This window comes from Tupaia chinensis, unplaced genomic scaffold (genome assembly GCF_000334495.1).
Source record: "Tupaia chinensis unplaced genomic scaffold, TupChi_1.0 Scaffold147433_1, whole genome shotgun sequence".
Taxonomy (NCBI): domain Eukaryota; kingdom Metazoa; phylum Chordata; class Mammalia; order Scandentia; family Tupaiidae; genus Tupaia; species Tupaia belangeri.
Window position 1 is genome coordinate 3,589,629 of NW_006207284.1, and position 26,336 is coordinate 3,615,964.

Genomic DNA, 26,336 nt, shown 5'->3' on the forward strand with positions numbered 1-26,336 from the left:
TTTTTTTGGAGAGGTTTTTGCTATAGGGCGCGTGCACTTGCCAGACAGACAGAGAGAGACAGAGAGACAGAAAGCAGGAAATCACCCCCCAGGGGAGATGGCCGCACCTCAATCCCTTCTCCTCCCTTCTTCTCTCGGGATCTTGGGCATACATGCACACATGCCCGGCGTGAATTTAAGCCACCGGGTCCGGGACTCGAACCGGGGTTGACTACGTGGGAGTCCAGTGACATAGCCATTACACTAACTGCTGGTCCCAATATTAATTTTTTAGAGAGGTTTTTACTGTAGAATGCATGTGCTCACCAGAGAGATAGAGAGACTGAAAGTGAGAAATCACCGCCCAGGGAGATGGTCATGCCTGGCATGAGATTTAAGTCACTGAGTGCAGTACTTGAACTGCAGTCAGCTACGTGGGAGTCCAGCAATGTAACCATTTTGCCATCTACTGGTCCCTTTGATACAATTTTTAATTTTTATTTATGTATGTTTTCAAAGAACTATTTTATGTAACTTTATTTATTCATTTACTTATTTATTTATTTAAATTTCACCAGAGAGGGACAGAGAGAGAGAACATGAGAAAGCAAGTCACCAAGTCCAGGACTCAAACTGCAGTTGACCATGTGGGAGTCCAACACCCTTAACCACCACGCCACCTGCTGGCCCTTAGTACTAATGTTTAAATGCACAGGAAATACTGATGCCTGGAGCCAGCCAGTGGCATGGTGATTAAGTGGCTAGATCACACATGACTGACTGCATGATTAGAGACTCAGAGCCAGCAACTTAAAAAACATGCCAAATGAGCATGTGTGCCCAAAATCTTGAAGAGGCAGAAATGGAGAAGGGATTGCAGCATGACCTTCCCCCACAGGAGTGCTTTCTCACTTAGTCTCCCTTTCTCTCTCTCCCTCCCTCTCTCCTTCTCCCTCTCTCTCTGGAGAGTGCATTCATCCTTTGGCAATCTGAAGACAAAAATACTGGTTTCTGAATTCCTTAACACAGATTCTGATAGTACTGATTTGGAGTAGAGTCTATACAACCCTATTTTTTAAAGATTTCCCATGTGTTTCTAATAGTGAATTGTGACTTGGTTTAGAAAGTGACTGGGAAGGCAGCCACCTAGTACATCTAGTCACAAGTTTATGTTTTCTTCTTCTTCCAGTTGTGTTACTTGACCTTGAAAAGCTTACCAAGGATACAAGGGTGTTTTTGAGTCCCTGGTCCAACACTCCCCTCTGTGCAGAGACATGTACTCTTTGAAGCTACTGCTGCAGGTGATGATGATAGTGGTGGTGGTGGCAGGCAGAGTGGTGACAATAAAAGCATTGGGGACCAGCGATGGCATAATGACTATGTCGCTGGACTCCCATGTAGTCGACTGCAGTTCGAGTCCCGGACTCAGTGGCATAAAACAAACACCGGGCACGTGTGTGTGTGTGCCTAGGATCCTGAGAGGAGAATGAAGAAGGGATTGCAGTGTGGCCATACCCCCTGGGGGATGATTTCTCACTTTCTGTCTCTCTGTCTCTCTCTGTCTTTCAGGTGAGTGCATGTGCCCTATAGCAAAAACCTCTCCAAAAAAAGAAAAAAAAAAAAAAAAACAATAGAAGCATTGGTCTAGTTGCGTTCCTATTTTATTCTTCAGACTTCTCTTAAGAATGAAATGATACAATTTTCATGACTATTTTCATACTGGATCTGCAGGGAATCTGAGAATGGGAAAAGGATAGATATGCATGCTGCTTTCTCTTTTTGCATAAATTATAGCTACTGGCTTATCCATTCTGAACATATGTTTGGTAACAGTTATGAGTTGAGCATATGTTGTTTTAGGAGATTATTTAAGTCTTACTCTAAATCCAAAGGAATCTTGTCTGAATATAAAGAGGCCTACAAAGCACTCTGAGCAACTAGAAGTAGTGTCATGAATTCTAGCCTATTTTTCCCCAATAGCATTGAACCAATATGCAATTTCTGAAAGTGATGTTTGTCATCTTTGTTGGTCCAGGGCTCTTATGAGAAGCTGTTTTATTGCTATGGTTGGCTATTACTTTTAATTGTTGGTAATTAGGATTAATTAGGATATTAGTTTCATTTTAATCAAAATTTATGGCTGTCAGGCATGGATAAAGGTGTTTTAGAGGTACTGACTGAGCCCAGGAAGCATACAAAAGACTTTTTTTTCTTTCCTTTTATTAAGTACCTGTCATTAGACCAATTAGACACTCTGTTAGAAAGAGGGTTGCAAAGATGATATGAAGTTCTCGAAATTTGGGAATTGGTCTGCAGGGTAAATAAAGGAATCATAAAATGATACGCGAGGGGGACCAGCAGTTAGGGTAGTGGCTGTGTCGCTGAACTCCCACGTAGTCGACCGCGGTTTGAGTCCTGGACCCAGTGGCTTAAACTCACACTGGGCGCGTGTGCGTGCGTGCCCAAGATCCCGAGAGGAGAATGGAGGAGAAGGGATTGCGGCGTGGCCATCCCCTCTGGGGGGTGATTTCTCGCTTTCTATCTCTCTGTCTGTCTGAGGAGCGCACACGCCCTATAGCAAAAATCTCTCAAAAAAAAGAAAAGATACATGAGATCCTTTACCATCCAGCTTGGTAGCTCTCAACCTACTATGTGCACTCAGATAAAAACCAGTATTATCCTTGGGCAGAAGGCACTTTTTCTGGAATGTTGTAGTGACTGGGTTTAACTTCTCCTTAAACATTACAACTTTCTTGTTTTCTTTTTCCTCTTGCCATTTTAAATCCAAAGGAAGCATTTCGTGCAGGCTTGTGCAGTCCTCCAAGCACAAAACCTCTGACAGAGCTTTCCATACATGGCAATTCCCCTTTCTAACTCTCCCTCTCACCCAGACATAATCTCCATCCCTTCACTCCTTTTTTTTTTAAAATTTTTTTTTACTTTTTATTTTTATTATCATCATAATCTTTATATTACATTGGATTACATATTACTTTACAGTGTATTACACTGCTTTTTCAAAAGAGAATGCCATGCATGTCAGTCAATATAGAGACACTAATCTCCCCAATTCATCATTCAATATCTTTTCATTGTTTTTCCCAATCACTATTATTATTATTCCAATTATTTTTTTAAACAGTCAATCACTATTTCTCATTTTGCTTGTAAAAAGACTTTACCCATCATGAAATACTTCTCAGACCAATCCAGTTGAGAATACTATACGTATCATAATCAATAGGTAATAAGCCATATCTGTTTCTCACTAACGTCCTGCCTCTCTATTGTTCACTTGCTAACTTTCTCTATCCTCTTCTCTTTACCCCCTCCCCATTCCACCCTGTCCTATTCTCGTTAAGTACCTTCACTGCTTTTATGTCCTGCAATTTTTCGCTCTCTAACATAAAGTGCGGATAGTCAGTATATATTGAGTGGATACATACAATATCTTTCTTTCATAGCCTGGCTTACTTCACTCAGCAATAGATCCTCCATATCTGACCACTTTCTATCAAATGCCAGAGTTATTGCATTTATTTTTTAGGGAGATATTTTTGCTATAGGGTGCATGCACTCGCTGGAGAGATAGAGAGACAGAAATCACCCACAGGAGGGATAGCCATGCCGCAATCTTTTCTCCTCCACTCTCTTCTCGGGATTTTTGGCACAGATGCACAGGCACTCTGTGTGAGTTTAAAGCTGCTGGTTCCGGGACTTGAATCGCAGTCAACTTTGTGGAAGTCCAGCAACATAACCATTATGCCATCTGCTAATCCCATCATTTTTTTTCGCATAAGGCACTTGAGTTCCCTATGTATTCTCGTTATCAGTCCCTTGTCTGAGGCATATTTAACAAAAATATTTTCCCATTCTGAGGGTTGTCGGTTCACACTTGTTACTGTGTCCTTTGCTGTGCAGAAACTTCTTAGTCTAATATAGTCCCACTTGTCTATTTTAGGGATTATTGCCTGTGCTTTGGGAGTCTTATTTAAGAAGTCTTTGCCTACTCCAATGTCTCCCAGAGTTTCCCCAGCATTTTCCACAAGTAGTTTTATTGTCTGAGGTCTTAGGTTCAGATCTTTGATCCATTTTGAGTTGACTGTTGTTAATGGTGAAAGATGGGGGTTCAGTTTCATCTTTCTGCAGGTGGATACCCAGTTTTTCCAGCACCATTTACTAAAGAGGTTTTCCTTTTCCCAATGGATTGACTGATATCCTTTGTCAAAGATCAGTTGGCTATAAGCTTTGGGAGTTATTTCTGGGGTCTCTATTCTCTTCCATTGGTCCACATGTCTGTTTTTATGCCAATACCATGCTGTTTTGATGACCACAGCTTTATAGTATATCTTGGGATCAGGGAGTGATATGCCTCCTACTCCATTCTTCTTACGCAGGATTGCTTTTGCAATACGAGGTCTTTTATGGTTCCAGACAAATTCTATAATTGTCTTTTCTAGATCTCTGAAGAATATCTCTGGTATTTTGATTGGAATTGCATTAAACATGTAGATTAATTTGGGTAGAATTGCCATTTTGATTATGTTAATTCTACCAATCCAGGAGCATGGGATGTCCTTCCACTTTTTTATGTCACTTTCAATGTCTTTTTTAAGATTCTCGTAGTTTTCTTTATAAAGGTCTTTGACTTTCTTAGTTAGGTTTATCCCTAGATATCTTATACATCTTGTGGCTATGGTGAAAGGGATTCCTTTCTTCAGCTCTGCTTCATTCAACTTGTTGTTCATAAATAGAAATGCTATAGATTTTTGGATATTGATTTTGTATCCTGCCACCTTACTGTATTCACTTATTACTTCAAGCAGTTTTTTCATGGATACCTTTGGGTCTTCTAAGTATACCATCATGTCATCTGCAAATAAAGATATTTTCAACTCTTCTTTGCCTATTCGAATGCCTTTAATACTGTTCTCTTCTCTGATTGCAATAGCTAAGACTTCCAGTACTATATTAAAGAGCAGTGGAGAAAGTGGGCAGCCTTGCCTAGTACCTGTTTTCAGAGGAAAAGCTTTCAGCTTTTCCCCATTCAGTATAATATTAGCTGTAGGTTTTTCATAGATTGCTTTTATTGTGTTCAGAAATGACCCTTCTATACCAATCTTACTGAGAGTCTTAATCATAAAAGGATGTTGTATTTTATCAAACGCTTTCTCCGCATCAATTGAGATGATCATATGGTTTTTATCTTTCTTTCTGTTAATGTGGTGTATTACATTTATGGTCTTGCGTATATTGAACCACCCTTGCATCCCTGGTATAAAGCCTACCTGGTCGTGATGAATGATCTTTGTTATATGTTGTTGGATACGATTTGCGAGTATCTTGTTGAGAATTTTCGCATCTATATTCATCAATGATATTGGTCTGTAGTTTTCCTTTTTTGTCATATCCTTATCTGTTTTGGGGATGAGGATGATGGAGGCTTCATAAAATGAATTTGGAAGGTTTCCTTCCTTTTGAATCTTTAGAAATAATTTTAGTAAGATAGGGGTTAATTCTTCCTTGAAAGTTTTGTAGAATTCACAAGTGAAGCCATCTGGGCCTGGGCTTTTCTTTGTTGGGAGATTATTAATTACTGATTCAATCTCCTGGCTTGTTATAGGTCTATTCAGATTCTCTATGTCTTCCTGATCCAATCTTGGTAGTTTATATGCATCCAGGAATTTGTCCATCTCCTCCAGGTTATCTTGTTTGTTGGCGTAAAGTCGCTCATAGTATCCTCTAATGATATTATGTATTTCTGCTATGTCCGTGGTAATATTGCCTGTTTCATCACATATTTGATTAATCTGGTTTCTTTCTTTCTTCTTCTTGATCAGTCTAGCCAATGGAGTATCGATCTTGTTGATCTTTTCAAAGAACCAGCTTTTGCTTTCATTTATTTTCTGTATGGTTCGTTTATTTTCTATTTCATTTATTTCTGCTCGAACCTTTATTATTTCTTTTCGCCTGGCATTTTGGGGGTTCGTTTGTTGTTGTTTTTCCAGTTCTCTGAGGCATGATGATAAGTTATCTACTTGCCATCTTTCCATCCTTTTCTTATGTGCACTAATTGGTATGAAGTTCCCGCTTATGACTGCTTTTGCTGTGTCCCATAGATTCTGGACACTTGTGTACTCATTATCATTTGTTTCCATAAATTTTTTTTATTTCAGCCTTAATTTCTTCAGTAGTGAAGAAGTCATTCAGAAGTAGGTTGTTCAGTTTCCATGTTTTCGTGTATTTTCGGGGTTGTTTCTTGAAATTAATCTTGAGTTTAATTCCATCATGGTTAGAGAAGATGCTGGATACAGTTTCTATGCCTTTGAATCTGTAAAGGCTTGATTTGTGTCCTAACATATGATCTATCTTTGAAAAGGTTCCATGTCAGGGTGAGAAAAATGTATATGTTGTGGATGTAGGGTGGAAAGTTCTATAGATATCTGTCAAGCCCATTCACTTTATAGTATCATTTAAGTTCTGTATCTCTCTATTTATTTTCTGTCTAGAAGATCTGTCTATAGGAGAAAATGGGGTATTGAGATCCCAACAATTATAGTATTTCTCCCTATCTCTCCTTTTAGCTCCAGTAGTCTTTCCTTCACATATTTAGGTGCACCTGAGTTGGGTATGTAGATATTTATAAGGGTTATGTCTTCTTGCTGGATTACCCCATTTACTATTATATAATGCCCTTATTTGTCCCTTCTTACAGTCCTTCACTCCTTTTTCATCACGAGCAGGAGACCAGGTATCTCACTTCTTGCCCATGGCTCATTCTGTCAAATGATCTGACCCCATCTTGTCCTGTATTCTCTGCGATTTTGCTTCATTGACTTTCCCCTCTCTCCCTCTTATAACTTCAGTTTCTCCTCTCCTTCTTCAAGAAAATAATGTACAACTCTCTCCTTTTCTAAATAGAAATTTTGGGCATCTTTAATGACCCTTTAGGTATTGGCTTATTTTTCTTCTTCTTGGTTCATCAAAATTTCATAAAAAAAATTGTCTTAAACTCACTATCCTTACATCCTAATCTCCATTTCACTTTTCAACTCATTGCAATCTGCCTTCTGCCTCTCCAAATCTGCTGCAACTGGCTTCTGTCCACGTGGATGCCTCTGCTCAGAGAACAGCTTCTCTTAAAGGGTTCACTATGTGAAACTTTCTTTCAGCCTCCCAGCTGGTTTGGGTACCCCTCTCTGATCTGTCTGGGCATATCTTCTTCAGGATACTTGCTACTCTTCAGTCTTTTCATGAAAGTGTAGGACTTTTGAAGCCATGTCTAACCCTTATCCAGTGTCTAGTAAGGTAGATATTCAGTGAATGTCTATTTAATGAATGACTCAATGAATTAATGAGTGATTGTCTCCCTAAACTGAATCTACAGCCCAATTCTTTTGCATGACTTTTTAAAAAATATTTATTTTTAAAATTTGACCAGAGAAAGAGACACACAGCGAATGAAAAAGCAAGCCACCAGGCTCGGGACTCAAAACCATGGTTAGGCACATGGGAGTCCAGTACCTCAACCACCACACCATCTGCTGGCCCCCTTTTTTATGATTTTTAAAAACATACAGCTAACCATGAACTAAATATCTGGATTTTTTCTATCAGAATCCCAAACATAACATATATAATACTAATTTTATTATCTTCTTCTGAAAACTGCCTTTAGATCTACATGTTTGTGAGTAATACCACCATGACTTTAACAGACAAGAAAACAAAACAAAATAAAACAAAGTCTTCTTAGACTCCTTTCCCTCACTCACTTATGTGAATCATTCATTAAATTATGCGATTTATCCTTCTAAATACATTTCAAAAACATCTTCTCTCTTCTATTCTGTAATTGTCTTAGCTTAAGAATATATCATCTCACACCTGAGCAATTTAATACTCTCCGAACAGGTTGCTCAGCAGCCATTATCTTCCCCTCCAATTCATTATCCAGATCTTCTTGGTAATTCTCATTTTAAAATGCAAATCTGATTAATCTATTTAATAAACATATGTATCTACTAAATTCCAGATACTTTTTTGGCACTCAGGACACAACAGTGAATGAAACAGTCTTTGCCCTCATGGAGCTTGCACCCTGCTGAGAGAAGATTATATTGCTTCTCTAAGTGTTACTTTTCACCAGTCCCCGCCTGCAAGGTAAAATAAAATAAAGGAATCTTACAAAGATACATGAAGTCTTTTACCTCTTAGATTGGTAGCTCTCAACCTACTGTGTGCACTCAGATCACTTGAGTTCTTCTAAAAAATGTGTCTTTACTGTCCTCTTCTTCAGATATTCTGATTCTGTAGATCAGAGGTGGCACCCCTAAAACTGTGTTAGTTTGTTTTGGAACTTTTTGTGATAGGGTGTGTGTGTTTGCTGGAGAGACAGAGAGAGAGAGAGATAGAGAGACAATGAGACAGAAAGCAAGAACTCAACCCCTGGGAGAGATGGCCACATAACAATCCCTTCTCCTCCATTCTCCTCTCAGGAATTTGGGCAAGCATGCACACACACCTGGCATGAGTTTCAAACCATCAGATCCCAGACTCAAACTATGGTTGTAGCTTGAGTCTTAACCAGCACCTTAACCACTGACCTGCTGGCCCCTAAATTTCCTTTCCTAATATACAATTCATATTTGTCAGTGGTAAGGCCTTTTCCAATCTGGTCTCCTTCTCTGTTACACACATGCAAATTAACCATCTAACTCCAATCACCTTGAGGAAGGTTTTGAAGTGAATAGAACACCCTCAATGCACTATGTGATTCTGAGAACAATGTAGTTCATAAATGTGTGCCCTCCCACCCATGTCCCTTGTTATCTGAGTAACTGGCTATCCTTGAAATACTCCTTATATTTCAAAGGTTCAGAGATGATCAGTTTACAGAGCTGCATGTGACAAAGAACAACATTTTGTATTACAGCATTATTTGGCACAAGGCTCCTTGACCTAATTCATGAGAAAACATGATACCATTTTGATCTGAAGACTGCGATAGAAAGTAATTGTCCTTTGAAACACATCTCAGACTATGCGGTACCAACTAAATTTTTCTCCTTCACTACTATTATTTATGAGGCAGAGGCAAGGAGAAGAGAAATGTTTTTAGATGAAAGGTGAAATATTCTATTGTGGAATGTGTTTTATGAGGGAAGGAAGAGATATATAATTTCTGACTCCGGGTTTGCATAGGCTCAAGATATCTTTTAAGTTACCGTCTCAACACATTATTTAAGTCTCTGTTCTCTGGGATCTTGAAGTCCTAGTTTATTTTTTGATGTAAAGTCATATCATTCACAGGGTAAGCTCTCCCTTAACAATCACCAAGCCAAGGACATTGTTTTCCATTTGTTTTCAAGGTTAAAGAATTCCATGTATTCAGAAGGTTCTTAATGAATGTATAATCATCAAATAAGAGGAGTCTTCAAAAATTTTTTGGAAATGCTGGAATTCAAGTATGAGGTTCTTCTGGTGCGAGAAATATTTTAAATTAATCCATAGATTTCTCATAATAGGCATTTCCATAAACTTTTTGAAGAGCTTCTCCTCTCAGGAATTTGGGCAAGCATGCACACACACCTGGCATGAGTTTCAAACCATCAGATCCCAGACTCAAACTATGGTTGTAGCTTGAGTCTTAACCAGCACCTTAACCACTGACCTGCTGGCCCCTAAATTTCCTTTCCTAATATACAATTCATATTTGTCAGTGGTAAGGCCTTTTCCAATCTGGTCTCCTTCTCTGTTACACACATGCAAATTAACCATCTAACTCCAATCACCTTGAGGAAGGTTTTGAAGTGAATAGAACACCCTCAATGCACTATGTGATTCTGAGAACAATGTAGTTCATAAATGTGTGCCCTCCCACCCATGTCCCTTGTTATCTGAGTAACTGGCTATCCTTGAAATACTCCTTATATTTCAAAGGTTCAGAGATGATCAGTTTACAGAGCTGCATGTGACAAAGAACAACATTTTGTATTACAGCATTATTTGGCACAAGGCTCCTTGACCTAATTCATGAGAAAACATGATACCATTTTGATCTGAAGACTGCGATAGAAAGTAATTGTCCTTTGAAACACATCTCAGACTATGCGGTACCAACTAAATTTTTCTCCTTCACTACTATTATTTATGAGGCAGAGGCAAGGAGAAGAGAAATGTTTTTAGATGAAAGGTGAAATATTCTATTGTGGAATGTGTTTTATGAGGGAAGGAAGAGATATATAATTTCTGACTCCGGGTTTGCATAGGCTCAAGATATCTTTTAAGTTACCGTCTCAACACATTATTTAAGTCTCTGTTCTCTGGGATCTTGAAGTCCTAGTTTATTTTTTGATGTAAAGTCATATCATTCACAGGGTAAGCTCTCCCTTAACAATCACCAAGCCAAGGACATTGTTTTCCATTTGTTTTCAAGGTTAAAGAATTCCATGTATTCAGAAGGTTCTTAATGAATGTATAATCATCAAATAAGAGGAGTCTTCAAAAATTTTTTGGAAATGCTGGAATTCAAGTATGAGGTTCTTCTGGTGCGAGAAATATTTTAAATTAATCCATAGATTTCTCATAATAGGCATTTCCATAAACTTTTTGAAGAGCTCTCATGTACTTTAAATGATATTTGGCTTATGGCGCTATTTTATACTAATTTTTAAAATTAATTAATTAATTTTTCCAGAAGGCACATACTCCCAGAAATAAGAGAGGGAGACACAGAGGAAAAGTGAGAAAGCAACCCAGACCTTGGGGAGATGACCATGTCACAATCCCTTCTCTTCCATTATCCTCTCAAGATTTGGGGCATGGATAAATATGCACTTGATGAACTTTTTAAGCTGTCAGGTCTGGGTTTTGAACCGCACAGTCAGCCACGTGGGATGCAGCACTTTAACTACCATGTCACTGGCTAGCCTTCCAATAACTTCTTTAATGATGTTATCCTTCTACACTGTGATTTGGATTCTGGAGTCCAAATGGTTCATGACACGTGGTGAGATGAGTGAAATGGAGGATTTAAGAACAAATTTGAGACCTTACATGGGAGAAAGATTTTCAGGAATTATTCCAACAAAACTGGTCCTAGCATTTAGTTCATAGGCCCTGGCTTCAAATCTGCCCTAATCCCAACATTGCACAGAGACGATGATTGCTATGGGGATGGTGGCCTAACCAAAAACTGCTCAGGCATTTGAAAATTTCTTTGGCCAAGAGAGTTGCTTCTTGCTCTCTCTTCCTATCTGAGGTGAGTCCTGAACTGTGAGAGGAGCAGAGGTATGAGCTGGCACATGCAAGAAAGGATGCTGATGAAAGACAGGGGCAGAAGGATAGGCCAGAGAGTGCTGACTAAGCTGGTGAGCACAGAATGAAGAGAAGTAGTGGGGCATGGAGAAGGAAAAGGAGGGGGTGACAAATGACAGAAGAGGGTTTTAAATGACAAGGCCATGTGTTCACATGAAACCCCTCTGGAGGATATCAGATGTTGGACATGGTCTCCAAATCCTCAAAGGAGTTCTATGAGGACACTGCCAGATCCCATGTTCCAAGTGGTATGGGTACCAGGCATGGCCCCCAACACCTCCTCTTACCTTGAGTATTCAGACCCCCAAACCAAAGGAGAATATCAGAATATCACCTGAAGCAGGATAGGCTTTTCAACATTGAGTATATATTGATATTTGGATATTATACATTAATACACAGAGTACTATATTAGTATTGTATTATAGTATCAGATACATATAATACATACATATACATATAATATATATTATAATACTACATTATATTATAACACTTTGTATATTATAGTATAATACACTCTAGGAAGAGGATTAAAATTTTCTTCCCTTTAGGTCAAAGTTTCTAATCTTGACATTAATGATCTTTGGGGCTAGATGACTCTTTATCCTATGCATTTTAGGATATTCCTCAGTATCTCTGACTTCTACCTACTAGAAGCTCCAAGCAATAAGTCCCTCCTTATTTATAACAAACAAAAAGTTGTAGACTTTCCTCTATGTCATTCAAGGAGCCAAATAAGAACTACTGCCCTAGGACAACATGGAGGCAAAATCACACAGCCCCAAGCCTTGCTTCACTCAGAATATTCTAGAATCTGATCCTGCAGTCTTGACTTGGTTTTTTAGATCTCAAATTCTTATCTCCTCCAAACAATAAACATACCCTGACTGATGACACTCATGTAACCTGAGGCTCTCACCGCTTGCTGAGTCTACCATTTGGAATACCATTAACAGATTTTTTCTTTCTCTCTCTTTCTTTCTTTCTCTCTTTCTTTCTTTCTTTCTTTCTTTCTTTCTTTCTTTCTCTCTCTCTCTCTCTCTCTCTCTCTCTCTCTTTCTTTCTTTCTTTCTTTTTTTTTTGTAAATTGAAAACTCTTTGAGTATTATGCATAGTGTTAGAGAAGGCATAGACTAAATGAAAAGTGTTGGTACAAGGAGTTTCACTGGTGTATTGGAAAGAACACAGTTTTGAATCCCACACATCTGATTTGAAATTCACCTTTTTTCATGCAATGTCTGTGTGATCTTGAACAACTTATATAATCTGTTTACAACTGCTTTCTCATTGGTAAATTATGAATAGAAATAAATAACTCTCAGTCTTCTCAATGAGATGTTTTGAGGAGCTTGTTAATGCATGTACAATTCACACATAAGCAAGCACTCAACGAACACACAGCAATCACTACTGTAGTCCTGTCACTGAGCGAGAAGGTATTTTTTGGAGTAGTACTTAAGATTGATTAAAGTCCAGAAAAATGGCAGACATGAGCTAAGAAAGAAAGGGTTATAGTTGTCTAGGTTATTATTTAAAATATTGTTATATGCCCAACTGCTTATCAGCAGCATGCTTTCATGTGTGCAAGGGGCAGGATACAGAGAAACGTATGTCTAGCCATACTTTCCAAGAGCATCAGAAAACCAGGTATAGAGACCAGCAGATGACATAATGGTTACATTGCTGGACTCCATGGAGTCTCTATGGCTCTTTCTTTTTCTCTGGTGAGCACACTCCCCTGTGGCAAAAAATCTCTTAAAAAATAAATAAATTTTAAAAAGGTAACCAAGTACATGTGCCAAGTGAGCAGGGCAGGTATTATGTACTTTGAGCTTTGGAGGAAAAGGGAGTTGAGCTCTGCCTCTGAATCCTCTGAGTAAGCACAGAAGAGTCCAGAAAGGCACCCCTTGTGCTGAAGGGGAACATGTAAGGTGCTTTTGGAGGAAAGCCGGAGAGGCGAGCAGTTCTATTTAGCTGGGCTTTAGGGAAAATAATACAGGAAGCCTGGGCCATTCTGCAGTCAGGGTTTGGCTGGTGTCAAGCAGTTCATGTCACGTGGTGAGCCATTCTGTCCAGCAAAGTAAAACACAGTGATGCTTGGTTAAAGAATGAACTCGCAGGCCCAGAAAAGACTCTGAACTGGTGGAGGCACAAGGGCAATGTGATTCCTATGTATATATAATCATTGTCCAAGTTATTGAGGTTTAAAAACTCAGCTTTATCTGATGACTAAATATTAATAAGGTAATAGAAGTTTGAATTACTAAAACATTACTGAATTTTTAAACCTGCTTGCCCTTTTCTCATTTCATCTTAGCCAATATTTTCTTTCGCGATATCCATTTTCTTTTTAATTGCAGTATAGGCTTATTGAGAATCTATCATCTTTAGACCTTTCATTTTATAACATAGAAAATGCAACCTCATTTTTTCATAATATATTTTTAAAGAGCAATAATGAATCTTTTGGAATTTTTAACTAGCTATTTAATAGTAGACTTACCTGGAGCTCTAAACTCCTTCAGACAATCAATAATCATTCAGGAATATTCATTATTGCCAATAATAACTCTCTCATCTTCCCAGCTGCATGATCTAATTTGTCTAAAGTATTATTCTTCTTACACAAGAGACTGAAAATAAATAGGACTAGAAAGTGCTAAATTAATGATCACCTCAATTTGAGAAAGTCGTACACTTCTGTTTTCCTGAATGTGTTTTTTAAATGGAATAAGAACACTTATTCTTGTGTGGCTTATAGGAGATGATAGGGAGAAAAGAGACTTTGGATGTCCATAGGCAAGCTTCTAAATGGATGTAGACTCCTGAGGGGCCAGAAAAAACTGTGTGTGTCTGTGTTCATGTGTGTGCACATTTGTGTGTCTATGTCTGTGTGTGTGTGTGTGTGGGTGTCTGTTATGGGCCAATGGATGAAAAGGAGAGACTCAGAGCTAGAGCCCAGATTTTGATCAGAAACCAAGCTTAGGAGCAATCATTGTCCCTGGTGAAGAAAGCAAAAAAATCCTTTATCAGGTCCAATAAAGGTTAAGGTAGTGTCTTGGTCACCAGAATCAATCCAATTTTCAAATATCCACTCTAGAAATATTTTTAGTGTTATGACATATTAGCACTATTCTACAAACTGAGAATATGGTAGGGAACAAAACAGAAGATTCTGTCCTCTTCAAGCTTATATTAAAATAGGAGACAGATTTTATATACAAAAATACATACCAGATAATTTTAGAGTGGAGAGAATGAAGCAGGGTAATGTGATAGAGTGGGTGGAGCGGAAGTACTCAGGATGAACACTGGAGAAAAATCCCTCATACTTCTGGCAGAGAGAAGTGAGAAGTAACCATTTCAAAATACACCCAGAGCATTCTATTCTCCTGAACAAAGGTCTCCCCCTGGAAAATTATTTTACCAGAGCCTAACCAAAGTGGGTTTACTAGCGTTAAGGAAAAATGTAACACTAGGGATGAGGAGTATACAAAATGACTGACTATAGAGACCCAATATGGCATCTCTCCAGGAAGAAAGACCACAGAAATTTGGACAGATTGGTACATTTTGGGCAGAGGAATAAAATGAGAACAGCAGAACACAGCAAGAAACTTCTGGAGCATCCTGTTATGTGGTAGAGACACAATAAAAGGGACTAACTCCCAAACTCAGAAGGATTCTAGAGTTGGTGGGAGCTCCTCACTATGTGGGAGAAGGTAAGCAAAGTACCTTGCCCTTGAGTTTCCTGTTTCCACCTCAGACCCCAGACTTGACAATGGCAGATGAATAAGACAGCTGACAAAGACCTCGTACCCATCTTAGGTAGCTGCATAGATCTACTGCCTCAGAGAGAGCATTGGACCCTTCCTCCCCCACCAAGGACTCCTCTGTGACCAAACCTACCCAATCCCCTTCCCACTAGAGACCAAAGATTCCGACTATCTACCCCGACACAATCTAGAACATGGCATTTCAGTTTACCAACGTCCCCCATCCCAGTGGATACTGAAGAATTGAGATATTCAGCACCTGCCTCTTCAAAGATTGGGTCCTTATTCCCCAGACTTAAGGCTCTGAAAAGAACTTTCTTTCCCCATATAACCACCAGCAGTATGCCTTCCCAGGAGCTCCCTGAATGGAGTGCTTGTGCAGAGGACAGGGCTAGGGCTGCTGGATAAGAGAGGGACACTTGGGACTCTTTTTCTCCTCAGTGAAAAAGAAGCAAGGAGAACTAGGCCCTTGCCCCTTCCTGTCCAAGCAGAGAACAGTGCCCCAGAATAGAGAATCCCACCTTGACAAAGACTTAGGCATCAGCACAATCCCGTGGTGGGATTCCTCTCACATATCAACTGTGATGCAATTCCTCTCTCATGCCTACTTGGGTAGAGCTTTGGAGCCAGTGGTGAATGCCACACATTAAGTGTCAACAGAGATGGTGGTGCAGTTTTGGCAAGGAAAGACAGACATCAGGGTGGGTCACTCCTTCCAAGTACTGGAGGATTTCTTCCTACCACCACTACTGCTTGGAAAGAGCTCTGCAATAATCGGCAAGTCCTGTCCCTTGACTGTTGACAGAGGAGGGGAACAGTGGCAGTGGAGAAGAGCTGGTGCTGGGAATGCACAAAACGAGCAAACTGAACATCAGAGCACCCTTTGAGACACAAATCCTCACCTAGCTCCTACGTCCCTGTTGTGTGCAACCCACTCAAGACACTGGGCTTTACCAATTCTTAGCTCTTACCTCCACAAAGTTACCTCACCTGGAGAAGACTCCTCGAACCCTACACAGGGGCTGAGATCCTTAAAAACCACTCCACAAGCAGCCACTGTCATTGTTAGAGCGAATCTATTTGCTTTACAAGCAGGATACAAGCACATAACTCCAGCTTCACCTAGAACTTGAAAACATAGGCCTGGATGTTCTCACTGCCACTTCTGGTGACTCTGAGAGTATACAGTCTGCTAAAGCCAAACAGAACCAAAGCTAAAACTATCCACAGCTACAGCAAGAAGTCAGTGCTCACTAGTTTCTCACTAACAACTGGCAAAGAAAATCATAGAAATGTTGATATGGAATTAAGAATATTGATCATAATTAAACCTAAAGAGATATAAGTGAATACAGACAAATAATTATAGGAGATTAGAAAAACAATGCATGAGATGAATGATAAGTTCAACAGAGATAAACATCTTTAAAAATCCCAAAATTCTAGAAATGAATTTAAAACAGCGAATTTAAAATTGGTAGGTTAGAACATGCAGAAGAAAGAATCTCTCATCTTGAAAGAAAAACCTTTGAAATAAGCCAAATAATCAAGAAGAAATAAAACATGATTTTTTAAAAAATGAAGATAGCCTTTCATATCTGTGGGCTACTGTTAAGCAATTGCATATGGTCATAATACACATTCCAGGAGGGAAGGGACTAGAAAGACATAGAAAATATATTTCACAAAATATAATTTTAACTGAAAACTTCCCAAGTTTAGTGAGAGGTACAGATATCCAGTTCCAGTAAATTCAAACAATGCTAAATAGACTTAAAAGATCTCTCCAAGACACATTATATGTAAATTGTTAAAAGTCAAAAATAAAAATAAAGTGCTAAAAATGTCTAGAGGTTAGAGCCAACTTACATATAAAAGTTACCTCTTCAGACTAGCATTAAGCTTTTCATCAGAAACTTTACAAGCCAGGAGGGAATTCACATTCAAAATTCTGAAAGAAAAGTGCTTTTAGCCAAGAATATTATATTATATATGGCAAATCTATCCTTCAAAATGAAAAAATAAATAAAATTGTTCCAAGATAAACAAAAACTGAACAAATGTATGATACTAGACTTGTTCTTCCTTTTTTTGGAGAGATTTTTGCTACAGGGTGTGTGCACTCGTGCACTCACTGGAGAGACAGAGAGAAAGAGAAACTGAGAAATCACCATCCAAAAGAGATGACTATGCCACAATCCATTCTCCTCCATTCTCCTCTCAGGATTTTGGGTATGTATGCACACATGCCTGGCATGAGTTTCAGGGCACAGTTGGCCATGTGGAAGTCTAGTACCTTAAGCACAAGTTATCTGCTGGCCCCTACACTTGTTTTTCGAGCAATACTTAAGGAAGTCCAACATGTAAAAATGAAAGGAAGATAAATATCTTAAGACATAGAGTGGCTGAATGGCATATCTATATCTATATCTATATCTATATCTATATACTGCTGACAAAATATATATGTATATGTGTGTGTGTATATATATATATTGTATGTATATATATATATTGCTTACAAAATAATTACCCCATTGATAAAGACAAACCTAAATTAAGAGGTAAAGTTTGAAAAAAGTCATACCATGGAAATAGAAGCAAAAAAAAAAAAGGCAGGAGTTTTTATCTTGTATTAGATAAAATAGACTTCTGATCATAGAATTTTATGACTTCTGAGTAAAACATTACTGATTTTCTTCTATGCTTTGTTTTTGTTTTCTAGATTTAAGGATTAAGCTCTTCTTTGAGCTCTTCAGCAATTTGTTAAATGTTTTTTAGAAATTGAAACAAACTTTTCTCCCTTCCTGACCCCTTTGGAACTAGAAAATATTTGAGAGTATTCTTATTTTGTGGCAGAATGGTTATTTGCAAAAATTCAATAATATCTGTTGCCTTGCATCTGAAATTGGAAATACTGGTTATGGGCAGGGCTTTAAATGGAATGTCATTTCTGAAGATATGACCAGAAAGCTAAGGAACTAAGGTAGATCTCAAGAAAGTCAACAGAAGCTCTTGGAAAGATTACTTGGTACGATAAACAGTTCTACCTGGCAGGTAAGTAAAGAATGTCACTTTCTGACCAATGCCCCACTCCCCCCGCACCTTAATAAAATTTTCAAGTACAGGAAAGGCACAATCAGATGGTGAGTCCCTGACTTGGCTCAGTAGCCTTGGAAGGCTTTCTAAAGAGTCCAATCTGAAGTTCCTTATAAAAAGTTCCAGCAAGCCAACTAAATCAATTAGTATTCTTATGGGGCTTTGTGCAAATAACAGACCAAATTGAGACTAAAAATTTAATTTTTTTGCAGATAAGTTAGTTTACGCTCTCTTTGGTGAAAGGAGAAATGGAGAGGGAAAATGTTTCAGAAGAAAATTACAGTGCACTTGTTACTAGATTTCAGTTTTGTCCATATCTATTTTTGAGTTTTTAGTATCTACCCACTGTTTGAACAGAATCCTAACCTTTTTCCTGGCTTTAAGTCTTAAGCAAATTTTTCTTAACATTTCTTTGATTTATTAAATCTAAAACTGCTTTTCTTGGAATTAAAAAATACTTAAAACAGAAAACCTATTTAATGAGCACAGTAAACTATATAGCCTCAGCTAGGTCTACTTTATAGTATGTTCATTCTGTTCACTGAGGTGTTTCTTTTAATTTCTTTCTCTTTTTTTGGAGAGGTTTTTGCTATAGGGTGCATGCACTCGCCAGAAAGACAGAGAGAGACAGGGAGACAGAAAACAAGAAATCACCCCCCAGGGGGGATGGCCACACCACAATCCCTTCTCTTCCATTCACCTCTTGGGATCTTGGGCACACATGCACACGCTCCCTGCAAGAGTCTAAGCCACTGGGTTTGGGACTCTAACCACGGTTGACTACATGGGAGTCCAGCAACATAACCATTACACCAACCGCTGGTCCTCTACTCATTGAGTTTCATGCCTAAAGTCAGACATGTGTTCACAGATATGTATATATCAGCTGCTCTTGCTATTAAATGTATTTAGTTTAATTAAGATCTTTTGTGACTCAATAAAATGTGGGGAGAGGGGACCAGCAGGCGGCATGGTGATTAAGGCACTAGACACTCCCACATGACCGACCATGGTTTCAATCCTGAATCTGGCAGTTTTCTCACTTTCTATTTCTCTCTCCCTCTGTGTCTCTCTCTGGTCAAATTAAAAAAAAAAAAGTAAATAAATGAATGAATGAATAAAATTAAATAAATAATTCTTTAAGAAAAATGTGGGGAGGGAAAAGGCATGGAAAACAACTATAGATGCCAGAGACAGCGTGGGAGGAGAATGGGAAATGGCAGAGGGTGAGAGGGAGTGAATCAAGGGAGGGAACAAGAAATGGACAATTATTTGTTGATAACATGTATGATAAAGTTTTTCATTGAGCCACTATACAGTGTATTTTGGGAAAACTCATTTTTGTATGTTACAATGATGTACAGTGAATGAATGTAAAATAAATGAATTTAAAATTTAAAAATCTGTTAAAAGAGATAAAGAAGGTCATTATATAGTATTAAAGCAGTTAACCCACTAAATAACAATTATAAATATAGGTATACACCCAATGTTGGAGCACTCAAATATATAAAACAAACTATTAGATCTAAATGGAAAGATAGATCTAACACATTGATTGTTGAGAACTTCTGCACCCTACTCCCACCATTGGACAAGTTGTCTAAACAAAAAATAAGCTGAGAAATACTGGAATCAATGCCATAAGCCAAATGGACCTGACAGACATTCATAGAATATTTCACTCAACTGCTGCAGGATATGTATCATTTTCTGCTGCAGACAGAAAATTCTCTAGAATTGATCACATTACAGATAATAAAACAAATCTCTACAAATTTAAGAGAATACAAATAATATCCTGTATCTTTTCTGACCACAGTGGAATGAAACTAGAAATGATCAATAATGAGAATTGTCAATAATATACAAATACATGAAACTAAACATGATTCTGACTAATTGTAGAGACCCTGAAGAAATTAAGTCAAGTATCTTGAAACAACGGAAAACAAAACTATGCTATGCAAAAATCTGTACAACCAGTGGAAGCTGTTTATACCAATAAGTACCCACCCCCAAAAAATAATAATAGAAAGATATCAAATAAATAATCTAACGATGCATTGCAAATAACCCCAAGAACAATCTAAACATAAAGCAATAAGAAGAAAGAAATATTAGGTTGTCAGAAAAGTCATGATGTATTTTTTCTATGCAAAAATTCTTCATGATTTTTCAGACAATCCAATAATAAAGTCAGAGCAGAAATAAATGAAAAAGACCAAAATAGCAGGACAAAATATCAGTGAAACAAAAAGCAGGTCATTGAGAAGATAAACCAATTGGCAATTATTAACTAGATTTAAGTAGATGACCCAGATAAGTAAAATCAAGAACAAAAAAAGTGACATTACAGCAGGTATCACAGAAACACAAAAGATTATTTAGGATTATGATGTGAGACTATTTGCAAAAAAACTGGAAAACCAGAGGAAATGGACAAATTTCTGGATGAATACAAGATACCTAGACTGAACCAGGAAGAAATAGAAATCCTTGACAGAATGAAAATAAGGAACAATAACAAGATTGAATCAGTAATGTTCTCTCAAAAAAGAAAAATCTAATTGACTGATATGCATGGTACTCCTTCTGGAAAAAGAAATGTAATATACTATAAAGTTATATGTGATTCAATGTAATATCAACAAGATTATGATAATAATAAATAAATAAAATAAAAAGAAAACCTAGGTCCAGATGACTTCACAGCTGAATTTTATAAAATCTTTAAAGTAGAATGAACACCAGTTCTCCTCAAACTATTACAGAAGAGCCAAATAGAGGGACCCCCCCCCAAACTCCTTTTATGAAACTATCATCACCTTGATTCCAAATGCAGATATTTCATTAGAAGAAAAGAGGTCTACAGACTAATTTCCCTGATGAATATAGATACAAAAATCTCCAACAAAATACTAGCAAACTGAATCCAACAATACATGAAAGTGATTATACATCATGACCAAGTAGGATTCAACCCAGGGATACAAGGATGGTTCAATATTTACAAAACAATTGATGTGATATATCACATCAACAGAGAGAAAGATAAAAATTATCTAATTACATCAATTGATGTAGAAAAAGTATTTGACAAAGTACCATCAAGAATCTCAACAAAATAGGTTTAGAAGGTATGGTTCTTGGGTTGGCTCTCATGGTTCAGTGTTTAAGTTTTGTGCATAGGGAGCTGTATATCATGTGTCTGACTACAGTCTGAGTCCCCACCCTGGCAGCTTGAAAAACATGCTAAGTGCATGTGCATTTGTGCATGTATTCTCATCAGGGAAATTAGTCCTGATAGGAAGGAGAAGTGGAGGATGAAGGATTGTGGCATGAGCATGCCCCATTGGAAGCTGCTTTTTTTCCCTTTCTTTCTCTCTCTCTCTCTCTGGTGAGAGCACAAGCCCTCTGTAATAAAAATAAATAAATAAAGACTGTACATTTCTTAACATGATGAAGGCCATTTATGAAAAACCCACAGATAAAATCATACTTTCTTCCTATCATTAAAGAAACAAACAAAAGTGACACCGTAGAAAATTTTAGCCTCTGAGGCCATATCTGAAAGAAAACAATAAACACAATTTAACTTCTAGAAAGGTAAACATAAAACCTAACATTGAAGGCCTTTTTTTTTTTTTTTTTTCAGTTCCTTTAGATCATTCTGGCTTTAAACAAAAAATTACAAGGTGTGTTGAAGGCAATGGAGCTCCGGAGGACTTCTTTAAGGAGGTGAACTTGAGCTGAGGCCTGAAGGAGAGCCAGTCACAATGAGAGGAAGAATGAAAACAGCAAAGGCAAGGCTGTTGGTAAATGAGCTTGGTTCAGTCAGAAAACAGAAAGTGTGGCTGGTGGGATGTAAGCAAAGTGGAAACTCGTAAGGGATGGGATTAGAGAGGCAGAAACGGTCTATGTCACATAGATTCTTGTACACATTGTTAGAAGTGTTGGTATTATTTGAATTTATTTGAACTTATGTTGGGTATGTCCAAACATTTTTATATGTCAACCTGGCTGCACTGGGATGACATAGTCATTGCCTTAGCAGGGCCAGACCTTGCCCTCTTTCTGTCTTTCTTCCACAACAGTCCAGGCTCCTGTAACATGAACACATATTTTTCCTAGAGGAATGGCTGCCAAGAAGAACTCCGACCACTCCCATAATAGGCAGCCATCAGCAGATAACCCTCATTGGCCTGCCTTCCCTGACAGTCTGTTGCACCTTTAGCTTCCTGTGTCCCTGTCTGTGGCCTAATGACCAAACCTTGCCTATTCTGCCCTCAACAAAATCTTGATTCCCAAGGTAGGAATTTCTGGCTATGGTCTTGTTTCTGACAAATGAATAGATCCCCAGCATGGCCCCTGATTCCTAATTACTTTGTTTGGGCCTATTTCTTTATAAGGAAGCTCCAGATCTACAATAGAGGGTCTAGTCCTGTTCGGGGCTTTGTCCCGTTTGTCCCTTGTCCCTGCTGTGGCCATTGGAGACAAGGAGGAAGCAGCAGCATCTGTCTGGCCCTGCACCATCCAGACTGACCTGCAGTCACCGCATATGAGCTGCCCATCAGGGCCTAAGACTGGCCTTGCTTTTCCCTCCACTCCTGCAGTATTGACCCCACCCCCACCCCCCTACAGTTGGTAAAGCCCCTGGAGCCTTCCTGAAAGTATGGCTATGACAGACGGCATAGAGACAAATAGATAAACAGATCAAATAAAACAATCATCAGGCTGCTGTCATTCCTGGATTCTTTATTTTATTGATTGATTTCCATAGAGTAGGCCTGTTCTTTAATATAGCGCATTTATCTGAATATCCCTACTGACAGAGATAATCACGGACCCCATAAACCAAGAGAAAGCACATTTATGCTCATAAGTATAGCATATATTTAGCCATTTGTTCTGGTTTACATTTATTCTTTATGAGCTTATCTTTTCCCTTTGTGGTAAGTTAAAGATCACTCTCCAATATTCATCATCCTCCTTGGCTGCTATCATTAATAAAACCACAGTCACAACAACCACCCTTCACTAGCTCTTCTACATGCTAGCATAGTAATGACACCCCACCTCCATCCCAGCTTCCTCACATAATCCTTGGAGCAAAGCTATAAGGTTAAAAAACAGGGGCTCCTAGATGTCAGGCAATTTATCCAAAGTTGCCCATCAAGAAAATATTGGAATTAGAGTTCAAACCTTGGCCTTACTGATGAAAAATCAATGTTCTCTTAGGTATTCTCTGGCTAACACTCTTGAGAATCTACTGGGCTTCCTGCAGCTGTGGGAGTTGTCAGTGTATTGCTGTGCCAGTGATTACAATGTTTTGGCAAGAAACACCTTTATTTGGTGCCCACAGAATAGAAATATGATTTTATTTTGCAGCAAATACATGTAGAGGTGAGTTTAGCTCTCCACAGAAAAATACATGAGCCCACATTTCTGCCTCTTCTGCTACCTATCAGGTAATACTGTCTTTTTTACATTTAGATCTCTGGATCTGAACAGGACATTCACATGCCTCACCCATTGCTGGTAAGGTGCTTGGTGCAGTGTCAGCATTTCAGTTCATCTGCCGTCTCCTTCAGTGACAGCCCTTCCACTGCCCCTCAACCAAGCTCCTCACACCAAGGTAGGAACTTCAGAATATCACTGTACTTTTAAGCCAGGAAATGTCTGATTTTTTTAAATTCAGGAAATGATTGATTTTTCAGTTTTTATGTCATATTATATTGGTTTGTTTTCTTTTTAGAGATAGTCCCATTGTTGTCCAGGCTGTCCCCAAACTTGTGATCCTTCTGCTTTTATCTCCTGAGTAGCTGGACATCTTGGCTAATTTATTGTATTTGGGTTTTTGAAAGTGTATTTATTGGGACCAGCGGGTGGTGTGGTGGTTAGGGCATTTGACTCCCATTTCGCTGAGTGCAGTTCAAGTACTGGGCCTGCTGGCTTGCTTTTTCACATTCCTTTTTTCTGCCTCTCTGGTGAACACATGTGATAGCTCTTTATTTAACAAGTTTGTTTCTTCAGAGAGAATGAGAGTGAGACAGAGACAGAGAGAAAGGCACCCCCAACAGGGTCCCCATGCTGTGATTCACCCCTAACCTTAGCCTGGATCACAAATATCACTCGCTCCTGAAGTTTTTATGGATACCCCAAAACAACAAACCTGAGATCTTTTTACCTTTCCAATTGTGTTACCACTGTGGCACTTTCTGTTTCCTAATCTTAGTTTTTTAAATATGTAATCACATGCACATACAAGGTTTTAAAAAGCTTTCAAACACATGCAGTTGAAAGTACGTTGAGCTTCTGCTATTTTTCAGTTACCTGCACGTTCCCGTGTTTCATGTGTGCTCACAGAGTTAGCATATAGAAGCAGGTATGTGTGGGTGCTGGTCTGTGTGTGTGTGTGTGTGTGTGTGTGTGTGTGTGTGTGTGTGTGTGTGTGTGTGTGTGTGTGTGTGTGTGTGTGTGTGTGTGTGTGTGTGTGTGTGTGTGTGTGTGTGTGTGTGTGTGTGTGTGTGTGTGTGTGTGTGTACATAAGAATATAATTTTAATGACCCCTTTTAGGAATTATGAATGCAATGTGCTATCACATATGTTTAAAATGTATACATATGTACTTCTATTTAAACCATCTTGTAAGTGAAAGTACCTGATATACTTTCTAAAGATTATATTATGTTATTTGATATAGTATCACAAAACTGATCATGTAATCTCTGTTTTGGCTAGACTGGACACAAAGTCATATGCAATAGAATTATTGAATGACTTTCTGGTGATCCCAATGGCCTGCCAAAGCTTCTGGTTGTACCTTCAAAGGGTAAGTCGAAACAAGACTATTCCATGGTGATGTTGATACAGACGAAGAAATTCAAGAGGTGTTAGGCATCCTCTGGTCCCTTGTTAATAATTCTGACTTCCTTAATGCCCTTGCTACTGCAAGAGCTCCTGAACTAATCTGCAGGATGCTGAAAAATTACAGCTAAATGTTCACCTCTTTAGCAAGTGTCAACTTTGTTGAAAGGGTTCAACTTTCACAAATAAAAAATAATAAAGAAAAATATGAAGGAGGAGTTTTATTTAGATAGCCAATCAAAAAAGTTTTATTTTGTTTTGTTTTTAAGGAAGTACTTCTCATGGTTTATCTTGGCTTGCAATGATGCCCTGAAGTATGAAAGTATTTCCAAAGTAGTTTGTTCTTACATGATGGTGGCTCTAAAGCATTTTGTTATTGCAATCCTGGGGGCCAGATTCACAAAGAAAATTAAATAAAAGGAAACTCAGCCGAGAGAGAAAAAAAGTTCAATTTTGTTTTCTTTGTGCCAGGCTCTCTGACTTAATAAGGAATCCTTTCTCTCTCCCCAGTCTGTCCCTAACTGAGAGTCTGCTTTGGCTGTCTCACAGACAGTGCCACACGGGCACAGATCTGGGTTCTGGTAGGGCCTGCTTTGCATCAACCACCTTGGTAGAGCCCAAGGTTCTGTCTCCAAGCATGATGAAGGTCTGCGTCTTGGGCATATTGTAGCAGAATTGTCCCTATTGTCTGTTTGATTTGTTTCCTTTTTGGGCTACAATTGAGCCATGTTTTGTCTCTTATTCTATTGTAGGAGGACTAATTTTTTAGTGTTATGGAAAGAAGGGCATTCTAGTCCATCAGCCCCTTGAGTGGTTTTGGAACCCGGAGCAATGGCAGAACACAACCCCATTTCAATTCTGTTTTCTCCCTCCAGGCATGTTATGGATTTCCACCAAAACCATCTCAATGAGCTTTATTCCCCCCATTTTCTCTAAATAAACCAAGGAAATTTGATAGCTGATGTTATAATAGACAAAATTTAGGGAAGGCAATTACTTTTGGTCAGAGGCAAAGGAAGAGACTATCCAATGTAACCAGACAAAGCTTGAATTAGATTAAATGGTGGATGATGACTCTTAGGCAGGACTTCCAGAGTTTGTATATGGGAGGGCTGTTGTTTTGCTATATTAGAAGCGGGTTTTTGTTTCCTTCTCCCTGGAGAGGAGAGACTAGGAATAGGGGAAGGATTTGATAAATAATTTTCTTTCTTGTCCTTTCCTTATGTGTCAACTTTCTTCTTTCTACTTCCATTTTGCTGGGATAGCTGCAATAAATCTTATGTGTATACT

General features: G+C 38.5%; 1 pseudogene; it reads right to left on the minus strand.

The window, feature by feature from the left end:
* The window catches only part of LOC102478769 (survival of motor neuron-related-splicing factor 30-like), a 33,431-nt pseudogene extending 17,291 nt beyond the window's left edge, over positions 1-16,140 (minus strand).
* Positions 16,141-26,336: the final 10,196 nt, after the last annotated feature.